At 35.5% G+C, this 16,016-nt stretch overlaps 1 pseudogene; it reads left to right on the top strand.

Annotated features, from left to right (window-relative positions):
* Positions 1–682: 682 nt before the first annotated feature.
* Positions 683–16,016, top strand: LOC147291348 (tubulin alpha chain pseudogene; annotated as a pseudogene).

The following is a 16,016-nucleotide window of genomic DNA, read 5'->3' on the forward strand; positions in this document are numbered from 1 at the left end:
CGGTGGAGGCCGGTTGCGCGCGCATGAAGGTAGCGCGAGAGAGAGGAATGAAAATAAAGAGGGAGATGGGGGAGATGGGGGAGAGGCTGAGTGTAACACCTGAATTTTTTGCTTATGTTAATTTTATTACTTAAGCTTTTTTACTTTTGTTTAAAGGAACTAAAATTTTTCTTAACTTTGTTTTAACTAACTTAGACCTTTGGTTGTGGTTTTGAAGTTTAGTTGCTTGATAGTAAATTTTGGAAAAATTAAATTCAAGAGTTTAGTGATTATTAAGTTTATTTTTATTTTTTGAAATTAAATTATGAGATGAAGAATTTTCGTAATTTTTTTTAAAGTGATTTAACTATATTGAGGTAATAGAGAATTAGTACTCATCAATATGAGTCCGTAGAATTTTTCAGAAAATTATTTGGAGTTCCGAGCTATTTTTTGTGAATTTTCAAAGTTGAAGAAATTAGAAACAAAATAGGAAATTAAAATAAATTGAAAACGGTGCTGACTGGGATGACACGCGTCGACGTGGCGCGGCGTGATTGGCCCAAGCGGCACTGACGAGGCGCAGGCGGACGGACTCACAGAGAGCAGTGTGGGCACGTCACATCGGATCCTTCTCCTATGTTTTAATCTCAGCCCTTCCACTTCATTAAACCAAACGAATCATGGCCGTCCATTTTGATTGATGAATCGGTCAACCCAAGGAGAGCTTGCCAAGGAGGAGGACCCTTTAGGAGTGGAGTCAACCTTTAGAGGTCTACAACCGGGTAAGTCTTTTATTTATTTTTTTGCTTTATTTATTTTTCTTAGACTTTAATATTATGTTGCATGCTTAGATTAATTAAGTAGGATTTATTTATTAATTAAGCATGCCTAGGTTTATTTTGGAGATTTAATTGCTTACTTTTTTTGGTTAATTAAGTATGGTTAGTTGTGACCTTAATTTGGAGTTTTAATTAAAGGTTATTAATTTGTAGAGATTAAATTGGATTTAAGCTATTATTCAAGCTTGATTAATTAGTGAAATATTTTGGAGAAATACTAAGGTTTTTTTTTTTTTTTTTTATATTTAGTACCTAAACTTTGACCCTTGTCTTAATGTGGTACCTAAACTTTTATTTGTCCCAATTGAGTACCTAAACTTTTATTTTGTATCTAATAGGTACCAAAATGAATTTATGTTAAAATTGTCAACAAAAGTTATGGGCAATATAGTTACTTCAAAAAAATTATATTTTAATTATAATTTTTTATTTTGTTTGTTTGTTGTGTTTTTTTTTAATAATTTTAAACGTATAAAGAAAATAATTAAAATATACTTTGACTATATTGCCCCTAACTTTTTTTGACAATTTTAACAGAAATTCATTTTGGTACCTATTAGATACAAAATAAAAGTTTAGGTACTCAATTGAGACAAATAAAAGTTTAAGTACCACATTAAGACAATGGTCAAAGTTTAGGTACTAAATATGAAATAAACCCAAATACTAATTAATTAAATAATTGAATAATACTTAGGTTTGATTTATTCTAACTTAAATTAATTTGTATAATTGCTTTAAACCAAAGCAATTAGTCAAGTGGTTTGACTTTAAAATTAACTTGAGTAGAGTTTAGTCAACTTAGAACTAGAGTCTTTAGGGATATGTGACCTAAAAAGATGGGTCATAACGAGATTGTGTTGAACTTAACTTTTGACTAAGTTGTCGTATTGTCGGACACTAGAAACACCAGGTACCGAAAGATTTATTTGTGACGTGACAATAAGGCGATAAATTCGAGACGGATGAGAATGCATAGACTATGTAAGAGAATATGTGAAGAGCATTGGATTCTAGGTAGGGGGATTTATCCAACATTTCTGACTATGGATTTTATGTGTGTTTGTGTTTTTAAATTTTTATAACATGCTATATTTGTATGATTGGTCTGAGAGTTCGGATAGCGTAGTACGTGACCTTGGGTTCAAATCCCTAAACCTTCTAGAAGAATTGATCAATATATTATGGGGAGCTTAGCCAAGCCAATACGTGACTACGTGTGCTTGTACGAAGTGGGGACCCATGATTGATTAGATGACAGTAAATACGGTTTCTCAATTGCGAGTTCCTATTTCTGTTTACCATGGCACTCTCACTATGGATGCTATTTCTTTTAATAGCTGGCCATAGTCGTACCTAATATGTATTGACCATCTGGATTATTGTTATTTATGAGTTTTTATACATGTTTATCATATTGCTGTATAGCCGAGTCATAAATGTTTTGTAAAAGATTTCAAAGGAAATGTTTGAAGAACTTGTTTTGGATGATTTAAGAATCCGACGGAAAATGATTTTCATTATGTTTTTCACTGGGAATAGTTTTGTGGTTTTCATACCTAGCAGGGTCCCCTGAGGGAATTAAGTTATGATCGTATGAGATGTTTCCCCCTACATTGTTTTTGTGTTCCTTGTTTATTAGATATTTTTATAGGTACAAGCATGGTAAAGAGACGAAGTTGGACGATGGTCGAGCAGAGCAGCATCTTGAGACTTGTCAACTTCCTGGATTCAATTGGTGATGTCATTTGATTGCTTTCTCGTATCGAGTATATCTTGAATGATTTTACCTCCATTGTTTGGAGATGGTTTTGAATTATTTACTTTGATTATACATTTGCGTAGTTTTGAAACCTTTATTTTATGCTTGCTATGTATGTCGAATTTATTTAATTCTTCAAGGTTGTAATGAACTACCGTAACCTTGAGGGTTGGTTTTATAAAGAAGTCTTATTTTTACTTCACATGTTTTCCGCTATTTATTACCTCTGATCCAACCCGGTCCATTTAATTCAAAATGCTCAACCCGCCTTGGGTGTCTTGGGGGATTTATGCTTGATTAGTGATATTAATCTTTTGGGATATTCAAGGAGGGTACGTGCATCTGTTGCATACCCGGGGTTCGGGATGTGACACTGGGTGAGAGAGAGGAAAGGCATAGAGGGATGAGCTGATGAGGGAAGAGGGAGGGCCGGGGCTAGATGGTGGGGGGATGGGCGAGGCTGGGTTGGCATGGTGCAAGGGGTGGCGATTGGGTTGGGTCTCCAACCGTTTCTAAAAATAAAAAAATTAATTTAGTTTTATTTTTTTAATTATTTTATAGAGGAATAAAAACTTTTACCCTTAAAATTGGTCATGTGTTTGGCACATGATCAATTTTTAACAGAAATGCTAATGAAAGTGACAGAATATCCTTGATTGAACCGTAAGTGAAAGTGAAGTCCTTAATTGGAACACTTTGAATGTCGCATCCTCAACTGTGAATGGGTATAAATGTCACGTTCCTTTGCTCAAATTTTCCTAAAATAAAATGGGTGACTGTGATTCTGCTGTGGAGGTGAGAAGGGAGAGAGAGAGAGAGAGAGAGAGAGAGAGAGAGAGAGAGAGAGAGAGAGAGAGAGAGAGAGACTATGATGGTGTGGCTGGGAGGAAGGAGTGAATTTACTGGGCTGCATGGTAAAAAGAGGAAATGATGGTCATTTGCAGAGACAGAGTTCCTATGCTATAATGCTTAGATCTGAAAATTTCTAATGGGTTCAATTCTTTATACATGATTTTGGATATGATTGTAGATTGGAGTAACTGATTTAAATCTATGGCCTTAGGTCTTCGAAATGTAAAATCTCTAAACTTATTTAAATGGTTTTTGACCTAATTTCCTTGCAGCAAAACCACAACCCATAGGGCATTTCAGATGTTGTTATAGATGGTCTACAATATGGTTCTCAAAAGTTTATGGGTTAAGAATTTTTTAGGATAGATTATTCTCTATAAATTTTAGAGATAAATTTTGTAGAAGTTTTAAAGACAAATGGGTAGGGTGAAAGAAGAGAGGTAGGAGATGGAGGAAATGTTAAACTTAACTAAGTCTGGTTTATGTAATTTTGTACCCTAATTTTCAATTGAGGGTAATCTTGGCAATTGAATTAAAAAAATTATGTTAAATGAATAAAAAAATAAGTGGAGTGCGTAATTAAATTTGAAGAACGCGAACGTCTCTAATCGTATTCTCAAGTGTCAAGTCAAATTAGTAGATTATACATTGAATTATAACATATTTTTATTGTTCCACTAGAATATAAAAAACATTGGAGATAGTCTCTATATTATCATTTTTAGTTCTCATTTGAATATCACCATTTCCTATAACATTCAATGTAGAATTATCACAAAAAATTACAGTGGTATGAAAAGCTTCATTTAAATGGGAAAAAGATCATGACTTACTACCACACATTTGATTGCTAGCTGCAGCCCGTGTCCAAATACCATGTGTTTGATTCAGATTCCTCGACATGGTATTCCATCAAGAGTGTGTCTTCTTCATTTTTCTCTATAAAATGAGACTTTTCTCCCTTTTCTTTATCCTTGGGCAACTTAGTGTAACATTTCGAACGGTAATGACCATAATTACGACATTTGAAGCATTCAACTTTGGATTTGTCAAAATATTGATCTTATCCCATGCCTCTACTGTGAGCTAGAATTTTGGGAATGATGATCATCGAGTTTGAAATTTGGGTGATGCCTGCTTCCATCTCTTCCTTTTGAATTTGAGGATTCAACATAGATTGAAGCCTTTAAAGCTTGCTCTTCAGTGGTAGTAGGGTTGATCTTCTTCTCATAGACCAACAAGGAACTCTGCAACTCATCAATAGACGGCTCTTCAACATCATGTGACTCCTCAATTGAACTTCTAGGTCATCGTACGAAGAATTGTTTTTGACTATTGTGGTGTCGTCCATCTTGTCACCATGAAGCCTCATTTTTTTTGCAAGTGTCATCGTTCTTGAAAAATAATCATCAACGCACTCGCCTGGTTTCATGTGAAGAGTCTCAAAATCCTTACGAAGTGTATGAAGTACGTTGTTGTTGTTTCACCTTAGTTGAGCCTTGGTACTTCTTTTTCATCAAGTCCCAAATCTATTTGGAAGTTTCTTTCTGGAGAATGGTTTGCAAAATTGTATGATCAATTGCTTGGAATAAGTAGTTTTTCACCTTGAGATCCTTCAGCCTCTGTTCTTCAAGTCTCTTATGTTGTGAATGTGTCAAACCTGCTCCACTTTTTGGTTCAACAACACCGATTTCTACAAAGAGTCCAATATTCTTTGGATCTCAATAAATTCTCCATCAACATACCCCAAAGATCATAGTGACTATCAAAACGAGGTATGGTAAGCTGGACATAGTTATCGACTATCTTGTCAGACGCCATGGGTCCTTGCTACAGCAAGGAAGAAAACTGCTGCTCTATGTGGAGAGTTTTTCTCAGGCCCCAGTGGGAGGCTTTGATACCACTATGTGAGAAGAAAAAAAAAAAAAGAGTAGAAGACACAAGAGGATATGTGCTAAAACGTAAACTTAACTTGAATATTCCTTGACAGATTACAACTTAAATAGAACAAAGAAATACCAAACTCAGTTGATGCATCAAGACCGTGAAAGGGAAAACAAGCGTTAACCCTAAAAAGATAAACTGGAGTCCACCAGGAAATTGAGAGAATTCTCAATAGTTTTATTGATAAAATATTGAATAATAGAAAGCATGAATGAATAGAGAAGTAGAGGGGTCTATTTATAACGGCTAAGGAGGTGATGAGATGTACTCAATTTTCGATGTGGGATTTTGAGTTTTCCTTACGCAAAAGGAATAAAATAGGAAAATAAATAACAAAATTCAGAAATAACTTAAAATTCAGTTTTGGAGTAGCAAACAACGTTATTTGGCCTAAAATGTCCATATTCTGACTCTGGACCATCTTCCCTTTGATTTGATATATAATTCGACCATATTCTAACTCAGACCATCTTCCTCCAAAAATTAGAATTTGCCTTTCTTGGACTTGCGACGTCGAGCACTTCTGCATGCCCTAAGTTACGCCATCCCGAAATATCTAGAAAAACAAACTTCGATCTTTTAATTCCAGCAACGCATAACCTTCTTGAGCTAGAATTTCACAACTTTGGACTCTTTTTCCGAACTTTGAATCGCCTTAATTTCTTTAACCTTTTGTGCATGACTTGACCCATCTCTTGTCGTACATTATCAGCAAACGTGATTAAAAAACTACTCCATGACTAACAGTCACTACATAGACATCACCTGAAACTGGGATACATAGACATCACATGACATTTCTTGGTCATTCTAAAACTAATTGTTTTAAGTACTTGAAGGAAAGACTTTGGAGAAAATTACAGGGTTGGAAAGAAAAATGCCTTAGAAATGTAAGCAAAGAATTGTTGTTTAAAATGGTAACCCAAGCCATTCCAATTTATGTTATGAGTTTTTTTTTGCTTCGTCAAAGTTTATGTGATGAACTGCAGCATTATATGGTGCGGTTTAATTTGGTGGGGGCAATTGGGTGTTCAACGAAAGTTCATTGGATGTCTCGGCAGCTTGTGTAGCCCCAAAATTGAGGGTGGTTTGGGGTTTCATGACCTTCATGCATTTTACTTGGATCTCTTTGCTAAACAAGGATGGTGTATTGTGCAGTATCTAGTCGAGAGAAGAAGAGATCGATCAACAAGTTAAGGAACCAACAAACCCATTGTGTCACAACTGTGAGCTTGGGTCAATTGTCCTAAGCTATTTGGGACTTCTGTCCACCTTTTGAATCCAGTCCAAAATTCTAGTTGTTACATCACACATGGGCTAAGGACATTAGTCCATTTTAATTGGGTTGGGCTTGTCCGGTTCAGGCCTCCCAACGAGGCCATCAGAGCCCCCGGTTCTGGTGGGGTAGGAGAATTTGAATAAATCTAGTCTTAATTAAACTTTCCTACATTAATAGGGTCATATATGAAAATGATGTATATGGGATCTCTTCAAATTCAGTAATAAACCAATTTCAATTTATTTCATACTTAATACCTTTCTTTTTTTATATAAAGTAATTAATATCTTTCTAATGAAATAATTTATTTTACAATAATATAATTAAAGTCCAAGAATGCATAGACCACATAATATAGATAAATTCAAAACCGGCCTGATTTGAATTCTAGAACCAACCTGTTTGGTTTGCATGGCATGCATAAATAGAAAGCAATCTAGCTATATTAGGTAGATGAAGAATTAGGAAATAATCATTTACTCATTCCAGCTCAGATGAGCCTCATGTATATCCTTTTCGAAATTGAGCATATTATAAAATAGAGACATGCAAACACTTCTTGTACTTCGCACCACCTCGATTTTCAAAAGGGAAAAAAAAACTTTTCTCTACCTGCAAAAATGAGTTCGTCTTTTAGACATGTTTTTCTGCTAATGATGTTGCTGCTAATTGTTCATATAACAATGGTAGTTGAGGCGGCATTCATTCCTAAAAAAACAACAGTTCGGATCAACAATACTCTGGAAGCCAAAGTGGACCTTACAATCCACTGTAAATCCAAAGACAATGATCTTGGCGAGCACACAGTCCATCCTGGGGACCATTATGAATTTAAGTTTAAACCAACCTTTTTTGTTGACTCTACACTATTCTTTTGCAGATTTCAATGGTCAAAGGAAATTCATTACTTCGATATCTATAGACAAGACAGGGATGATTGTAGCAAATGCTTTTGGACGGTAAAACAACTTGGCCCTTGTTTGTATGGTACTCACTGCTTTCTGTGGCATAACCCCACCAAGCATTAATTAGTACTAGCTAGGTTTTGTGTTTGGTACTACGTGCTCCAAGCAGGCTTTAAAGTCAATGAGCATATATCCTATGTAATTCTTGTTCAACATGAACGATGAATAATTCTTCAATTGCTAAATAAAAATTATATTTCTGTTGTTAATTTTTTTATTACATTTGATCAGATTGAACTTATAATTTATGACAACTCTAACATTTTTTCCACTCTTCACTCACTTCCTGGACTTATCCCCATTACTTCTATAAGACAAGCAAACTTATAAACCTAGTACGTATATCTATAAAAAATAATAATAATAAAAAAAACTACAATACCATGAAACACCTTTGGTCTTGCTATAAAAAACCCTCTAGATACATGTAACTTAAGTAAACCAAAAAGAAAAATGTTCGTCAATAAAAAATCTCCATGTAACTTACCATTTCATTCGTTTCATTTATTGTACCTATGATCATTATGTGAATATAATTGCACTAATTAATCGTTATAATTGAGTGTTAAATTCTCATACATGAACTATCCACTCATATTGCTGATTATACCTACAATTTAATTTAATTTTTTTCCAAATATATATTATCATTTTTATCTTAAATAAAATTAAGAGGAAATAGCATCATTGGTCGACTAACTTATAACACACACACCCATGGCCACACCTCTTCAAAATCACCAATTAAAAGCTACCAAAAACAATTCTAACTGTACAAGCTGCTGGGCTTCTACACGTCCAGCCAGCAAAACCCTTTTTTTTTAGTATATATATATATATATATATATGAAAATAAATACAAAATGTAAATATAATTATTAAAAAACATATAAGCTGGTTTAAAAATTTAGATTAGTATAATCTAAACCTTTCAAAAGAAATTTATCCTTGAAATTTGGTACTGACCCAAACGTTAAAGAAATTGTTCGGGGTACTTTTGGCATATTTCGCCTTCTACTTCCCATGTCATTTCTTCAACATTCCTATTTCACCACAACATACAACTTGATCGACTAACGAAATTTTCTTTGTGCACAAAATTTGTTCTATATGATCCAATATCTAAACAAATATGTTTTCAAATGATAATTGTCCGTCCAATTCAAGTTCTTTCCAATCCAGAATATGAGTTGGATCCGATTCATATTTCTGTAACATTGAGACATGGACAACATTGTAAATTTCTGAAAGCAGAGGTGACAATGCTAATCTATACGCTACTTCCAATTCCCTAGAAGATTTCAAAAGGACCGATGAACCTTGGTTCTAACTTTCTTGACTTTCCAAATCTTTTGACTTCATTTCGTGGAGAGACTTTTAGCAAATGTGATCACCAACATTTAATTTCAACGGTCTTCCTTTTTAATTTGTATATATTGCTCTTTTAATTGTCTACTTTGAGTAGTAAATAGACGTTGTTTGATGAGCTTTATTTTCTCAATTGTCTCTTGTACTAACTTAATTAGGTCCAATCAATACCGCATCACCGGCTTCGTCAAAGGCTCACATATCATACCCTTAACAGAAATCTCATCCTTAAGATTTATAAGACCTTCATCATGAAGCAACAACTACTACTATCCAAATCACAAATAATAATGTAGTCACTTCCATCATCTTCAAAAAATAAAATACATAACCTCAATAGGAACAAGTTAAATTTGACTTTCACCACTTCAATCATCGAGATCAAATTGAGATTTCACACCTTATTGTCTCTTAGAACTTTTTAATTTAAATTCACAAAATAGATCACCAATGTTTTATATCCACCTTGATTTTCACACTTCATAATTCAAATATCTCCAAAAATAGACAACACCTAAATACCATAACCACTTACATTTTGTTCCCTCTACTATAATTGGCATTATTCAGCAATTGATTAGGAAAACGATAACACTCATTAGCTACAAATAACCATATTCATCTTAATCCTCAACTACAATCTCAAAGTGCAATGATTATCTCTCCCAATCATTTCTATGTTCTAAGCACATCCACATACATTATAAAACTTAAGAAATACATAGCTTTGCTTCATGTACAAGATCAGAAAATTCTCTTAAATAAAATCCCTGTGGTAATTCAATATCATGAACTTAAGGAGAAAATAATCCTCAAGATTTGTCACAAATTCAGTCACTTAAATATAAAATCCGCTCTTTACGACTAAGGGAAAATTCATCACTCTAATGCCTTGTATGCACTAGCATCAACTAAATCACCAATCTCATTTTCCTGGAGTTTAAAAGATGTATGATCTCATAAAATTTCTTTCAACTTAAACTTTCCAATATCCAAATCTCCTAGGAATTTAGTATCTCTGCCATGATCTCCTTAATACATTGTCGAATCCATCTCTTGTAATAGCCACTTGTAACGATCCGACCCAACCCAAATTTTACGAGAAATTTAAATTTTTATTCGTTAGGGCCAATTAGAGGCATAGTGGAAAGTTGAGTTGTGTGACCTATAAAAATTTTTCTAAAATTATTTGGAGGCAACAATAAGTTTTGGAATTTATATAATTTATTTAAGGTAATGAGGTGATGAATTAAATTAAGTCAATTAAGGTGTTTTTGGAGTGTATTTTTGGAGAAATTAAAAGAGAAACGTTTGACCCAGAATTTTTTAGACGGTTAAGTAGTCATCGATCTCACGAACGAGTAGGAAGAAGCGGATCGCAGTTTCGAGTTACGTAGGACCAGTTATGTACAATAAACGATTTGGGGACGAAATGCGAATTTCACAAAGTTGGATTTTTAAAATTTTTAAAACTATCTCTCCTCTTTCCAGAAATTTCTGGACTTTCTCTCTTCTCCCTTTAACTCTCTCGCACACACCCTCTCTATCTCTTCTCTCTCTCGCACCTCCCTCTGCGCATGTACACACCCAACCGGCTTTTCCGGCCACCTCCCGCCGACCTGGACCATCGGTGACTTCCCCACAAGTCGACCTGCACCTCCCTGCCACCACCCTCGCCAACCCGACCTCACACACGCAGTAACAAGCCAGAGAAAAACCCCCAGCCGCCGCCACTTTTCATCCATTCCGACCTCCTCTAGCCTCAGTTTAGCTCGATTTCATACTACCAAGGCTCGAGACAATCTGGTGGAGGATTGAAGCTAGGATTCTCACTGTGAGTAGACCTTTGTGTTCTTTAAATTTTTTATGAAGTACATGATTTAATACATATTTGTCTTGAGTTTAATTGAGAAAAGGTGTTTTGTGAGTTGGACTTTGGTTTTCGGAAGCGTTTTAGTCCATATTTATATCTTGAGTTTTACTTGAGACTTGGTTTATTTGACTTCTGAAGATTTTTTTTTAGGTGAAGGGTAAATGTTTAAATTGGAATTAATATATACATTTTGGAAGCTTTAACTTTTATTTATGAGTGTGGTTTCTTGGTTATTAAAATAAGTTTTGATTTGGGCTTTGAATTTATGATTTAAGTGTAAATTTCTCACAAGCAAGCTTTAATGATGTTTGCGTACATAGAGATGAATCTGAAATTTCAAGAGACATATATAATGTTAAATAAAGATAGTTTGTGAGTTGTTTTGGAACCTTGCGTTGGTATATTTAGTTACTAGTTAATGTTGTGTTAGAGTTTGTGCAAGAATACCTACATGCCCGTGCATCGATTCACTCTGCACTGAAAGTAGCGAGCATACATGTCTGCCCATGCATCGATTCGCTCTGCATCGAGGTCACTCTGTACGGGAAGTGGCGATCTTATCTACCTGCTCGTGCATATGCACAAGATGTGGCGAGCTTATGTTTCTAAGTATATGACTAGCAGTTTCCTGATACAAATATAGAGATGGTTAGATTACATGCATGTAAATGGAGGATTTGGTTAATTATGTTGTTATCTATTTTTGGTGTGATACAATACTTGATATTTTTTCCTTGCATGTTATATGCAAGAATTTCGGAATATTCATACTTGCTTAAATGATGAAATTTCTCACGTGGACTAGTTGTTTATTTTGGTTGGGAAGGAATGTTCAATATGGTTTTAAAACTAGGGGAATTCAAAAATCAAATTTGTTTATGAAAGAATGATTGATTTTTGGAAAATGAATTTACGAAAGGTTTTATGCTATAAAACTATTTTTTGTGTCCACTCACTGAGTTTTTCTCACATTTATTTTCTGTCTTGTTTTAATTTTTCTCCCAGGAAGTAGCGGTGGTGGAGGTCGAGCCATACACGTCAAGACATATTTTCCTTCTCCTTACCTTTGACATTGTAGGCGACATGTCCATCCCTCGTTATTTTTCAGTTATAAATTGTTGTAAAGATTAAGTGCAGTAGTGGCTAGCTCTGATTAACCATATTGGAAACTTTCTGACTAAGTTGTGTTTCATTGGGTCTGAGACCCCTTTTGGTTGTGGTAGAGGTGGTTGTTGTTTATTAGAAGTGTTTTCTTCAGGTTTTAAAAACTTGGGTTAGTCCAATTTCAGGAGAGGTTTTTCCGAATTTTCGGTAGGATTTTCCGTAGTTTTGGATCCGATAGGATCACTCCGGGTTTCAGGGTGGAATTCGGGGACGGTCTGTCACCACCATAATAACAATTATAAATAATCATTCTCTATCTAGATTCAAAATTCTCCCAATCCATTGGTAACATATAAATTCACCTCAGTATGTTACTCATTTCATTAACTTTCGCACACCTCCAAGTCTATAAGTTTCACTACAAGTCTTATTCTCTAAATTCCTCATATATAATATTCACCTTAACAACTTTCACAAATCTGTCTTTACTCAACCTGAAACAAGATGAATGTCTTAATCAAATCGACTAAATCTTCTCAATTTAAGGTCACCATTTCCATTTATCAAATATCCTTAAGAATCTTGTTTTTAGCTTAATTCTAAATAATCCAAACATATGTTTCTTTCGAAACTCCATACACAACCATGTTTCGTATCTCCAAGTTAAAATATTTCAAAGTCTCTAATAATTATGAAAACCATCAAAATTGTTGTACTTAAAGTCATCGCCTAATAGGCATCTATAAATCAAGTACTTAAAGCATCAAATATCACCCAATTCACCCAAATATCAAATCATAACCATAGTAACAATAGTCAATCAACATTATACACCAATCACCAAAATTTATTTACTATCCTCAAATAGCATCAAATATCAATTTCTATGTCAACCTTGATAGTTTGCCTAATTAATAACATGAACAAACTTCACGTACATCCTCAAATTTGTTCAATTGTTTTTCCAATAAAATTTTACAACTCTCCATAACATTACTTCTATAAATTTGTCTCCAGAATCATCACTAATGAGGCAAGGTCAAATTATTGCCAAATTAAAAATCAATCTAAAATCATCAACACAACTTTACTTATTATGTCATCCATATTAGTATAAGTAATACTCAAAGTGAAGAAAAGTCTTTCAAATTTTTATTCTCTTAATATCTAGCATGAGAATAAAAATTCTCTATATAAAATCACCAAGAATTTTTAGTACCCGACAATAATTAATTCTCAAAACAATTCTCCAAACACCAGCCATGCACCTTCTATCATTGTATATCCCTGCTATCCAACTTTATATATGCAACAAAATCCTCATAGACCATATGATCATTGAATCCCAATTCTTATTCATTTTTTCACTTGTTTTGTCTACAAAGATCATGAATAAATCTAAAGGTAGCCTCTTAATGTCAAACCTACACAGTACACTAAACTTTTTGTAAAGCACACACAAAGTTCAGCAAACTTCACCATCCTAACTAAACACGAAAGTTCAATTCTAGAATCTTATACCACTAAGTTTACATTCTACCTACTTCCTATCACCTGGGCTATTAAATCCTTTCACTGACATAGCTGAAGTGGCATCAGTTTCTACATCCTCTAGAGCTACAAGCCTACTACAGAACCTCAAGATTTGACTTGTCCTAGGTGGGATATAGTAATGGATTCAAATTCAGGTGGTAGCTAGGTTCGGATCTTCACTAGGGTCTTCCGTATTAGTAGACTTCTTGAGGTGGTTTAGTAGTAATTTTATCCCTACTGGTGGCCACTACGACCATTGTCCCCATCCTGGTCCATTACTGCTGGACTTGCTCTTAATACAATATAGGGTCCTTCTTGTCTCCCGAGAAATAACTTCTCGCCCCCAAAGACGGTGTTTTACCTCCCTCATCACCATTTCGTCAATATAAAACAGCCTTCTATTTCCCACTTCTCTAATTTAGGGTCGCTTGACGTCTAACTTCCTCCCTAAATCTCTAAGGATCCTGAGGATAAGTACCTTGACACCCCATATGGTATCCTTCCCAAGTGTCATCACTATCAAACGACTCCATGCCTATATGATATATCTATACCAAAAGAAAAGCATCATAATGAAACTCCAAGATATACCGATAACTTAATAATATCTCAATGACATTCTAACATCAACGACAAACTAAACTCCATACTTTGTTCTTAAATCTCAATTCAAGCTTAGATTTCTCTAAACCTTGAGCTCTGATACCAATTTGTCACTCCCCAACCTAAGATTAAGAGTAAATCTTGAATTAAGGAGTGACTTGTGCTATAATTAATAGAATTAACTCCTATAATCAAAATGTGGCTGAAAAAAATAGAATAAATTTGTAATACTATTATACCGCAAATTGGATTCAAGCTTAATTAATGTACAAAATAAGTTGTATTTCTATACATTACATCCTTCACAGTCTCAAAATCAAATTCAACTTCAACTCGGTTCATGCCTCATCACAATAACTACTCCCGGTCGGTTCCATAGTTTCTCCCGTTATTGCACCTGCAAAGTCGGGTGAGCTCTAACTGTTGGGACGTTCGGCCTTATCATGCATAATTGATTAAATTGAAGTTCAGTGAAAATACACAACATTTAACAAATAATATGTACAATAATAATAAACCGATGCATGAAAGTTATGCTACACTTCCTCAATCCAATCCCTTGAAAAGTAAATTGCAATACATCTTAACTTCGAATGCAACCGAAGTTCCCAATGCGCCTTGGGAGATTAGATCATTTTTTCAATCGCAATTGAAGGGGTTTCTCGCCCCGCGCACTCTACGAAATTTAAATTCCCTCAATCCCTTCTCACTACCGTAATCTTCATCTCATCTTTTAATGAATCATGTTTCACATTCAAATAAATGATAAATGTAAAGGTCTATTGATTTTAACTATTAAATTTCAATAACTTTTTAGTTTAGGTACCAAAATTAAATAGCATTTTAGATTAGGTACTAGTTAAAAAGTCAAACAAAATAATAATGTAAAAGGTATTAGAATTTACAAATATTACATCACATGCCACTATAATTAAAAAATAAAAATAATATTACATCACAAATATTACATTAATTTATACTATATTGTATTAAAAAAAAGGGAAAATGTTAGCAAAAGGACTATAAATATACCCCTATTTTTAGTTGAGGATCCCGATTTCACTTTGATTCAATTAAGGACTATAATTTTTCAAATGGCTCAATCAAGTACATTCCGTCATGTCTGTCACATTTACCGTTAAGAATTGGTCACGTGGCCCTCACGTGACCAATTTATAAGGGCAAAAAAGTCTTTTCTCCCCTTCCCACCCCTCCCCCCTCTCTTTTCTCTCTGCCCACCAGCCAGCTCCCCCTCCCCGTCACAGTCACCCATCCCTGCCCCCTCCTCCCCCTATACCATCACCATCCCTCCCCCTTCCCCCACCAGTCCCAGCCCAGCCTTGGCCTCATCCAGCTCCATCACCCCAACCCAGCCCCGGCCCCGTCGCAAAACCCAGTCAAACCCAGCCCCAGCCCCATCCACCACACCCAGCCGCACTAAGTGGGCAATGCCTGCTGGGAGCTCTACTGCCTGGAGCACGGCATCCAGCCCAACGGCCAGATGCTGAGAGACAAGACCATCGGCCGCGGCGACGACGCCTTCAACACCTTCTTCAGCGAGACCGGCGCTGGCAAGCACGTCCCTCGCGCCATCTTCGTCGACCTCGAGCCCACCGTCATCGACGAGGTCCACACGGGCACCTACCGCCAGCTCTTCCACCCTGAGCAACTCATCAGTGGCAAGGACGACGCCGCCAACAACTTCGCCCGCGGCCACTACACCATCGGCAAAAAGATCGTCGATCTCTGCCTCGACCGCATTCATAAGCTCGCTGACAACTGTACCGGTCTCTAGGGTTTCCTCGTCTTCAATGCTGTCGGTGGAGGAACCGGGTCGGGTCCCGGCTCGCTTCTCCTGGACCATCTCTCCGTTGATTACGGAAAGAAGTCTAAGCTTGGATTCACTGTGTAG

The sequence above is a fragment of the Dryas octopetala genome, chromosome 3, assembly GCF_963921425.1.
Source record: "Dryas octopetala chromosome 3, drDryOcto1.1, whole genome shotgun sequence".
NCBI classification, from domain to species: domain Eukaryota; kingdom Viridiplantae; phylum Streptophyta; class Magnoliopsida; order Rosales; family Rosaceae; genus Dryas; species Dryas octopetala.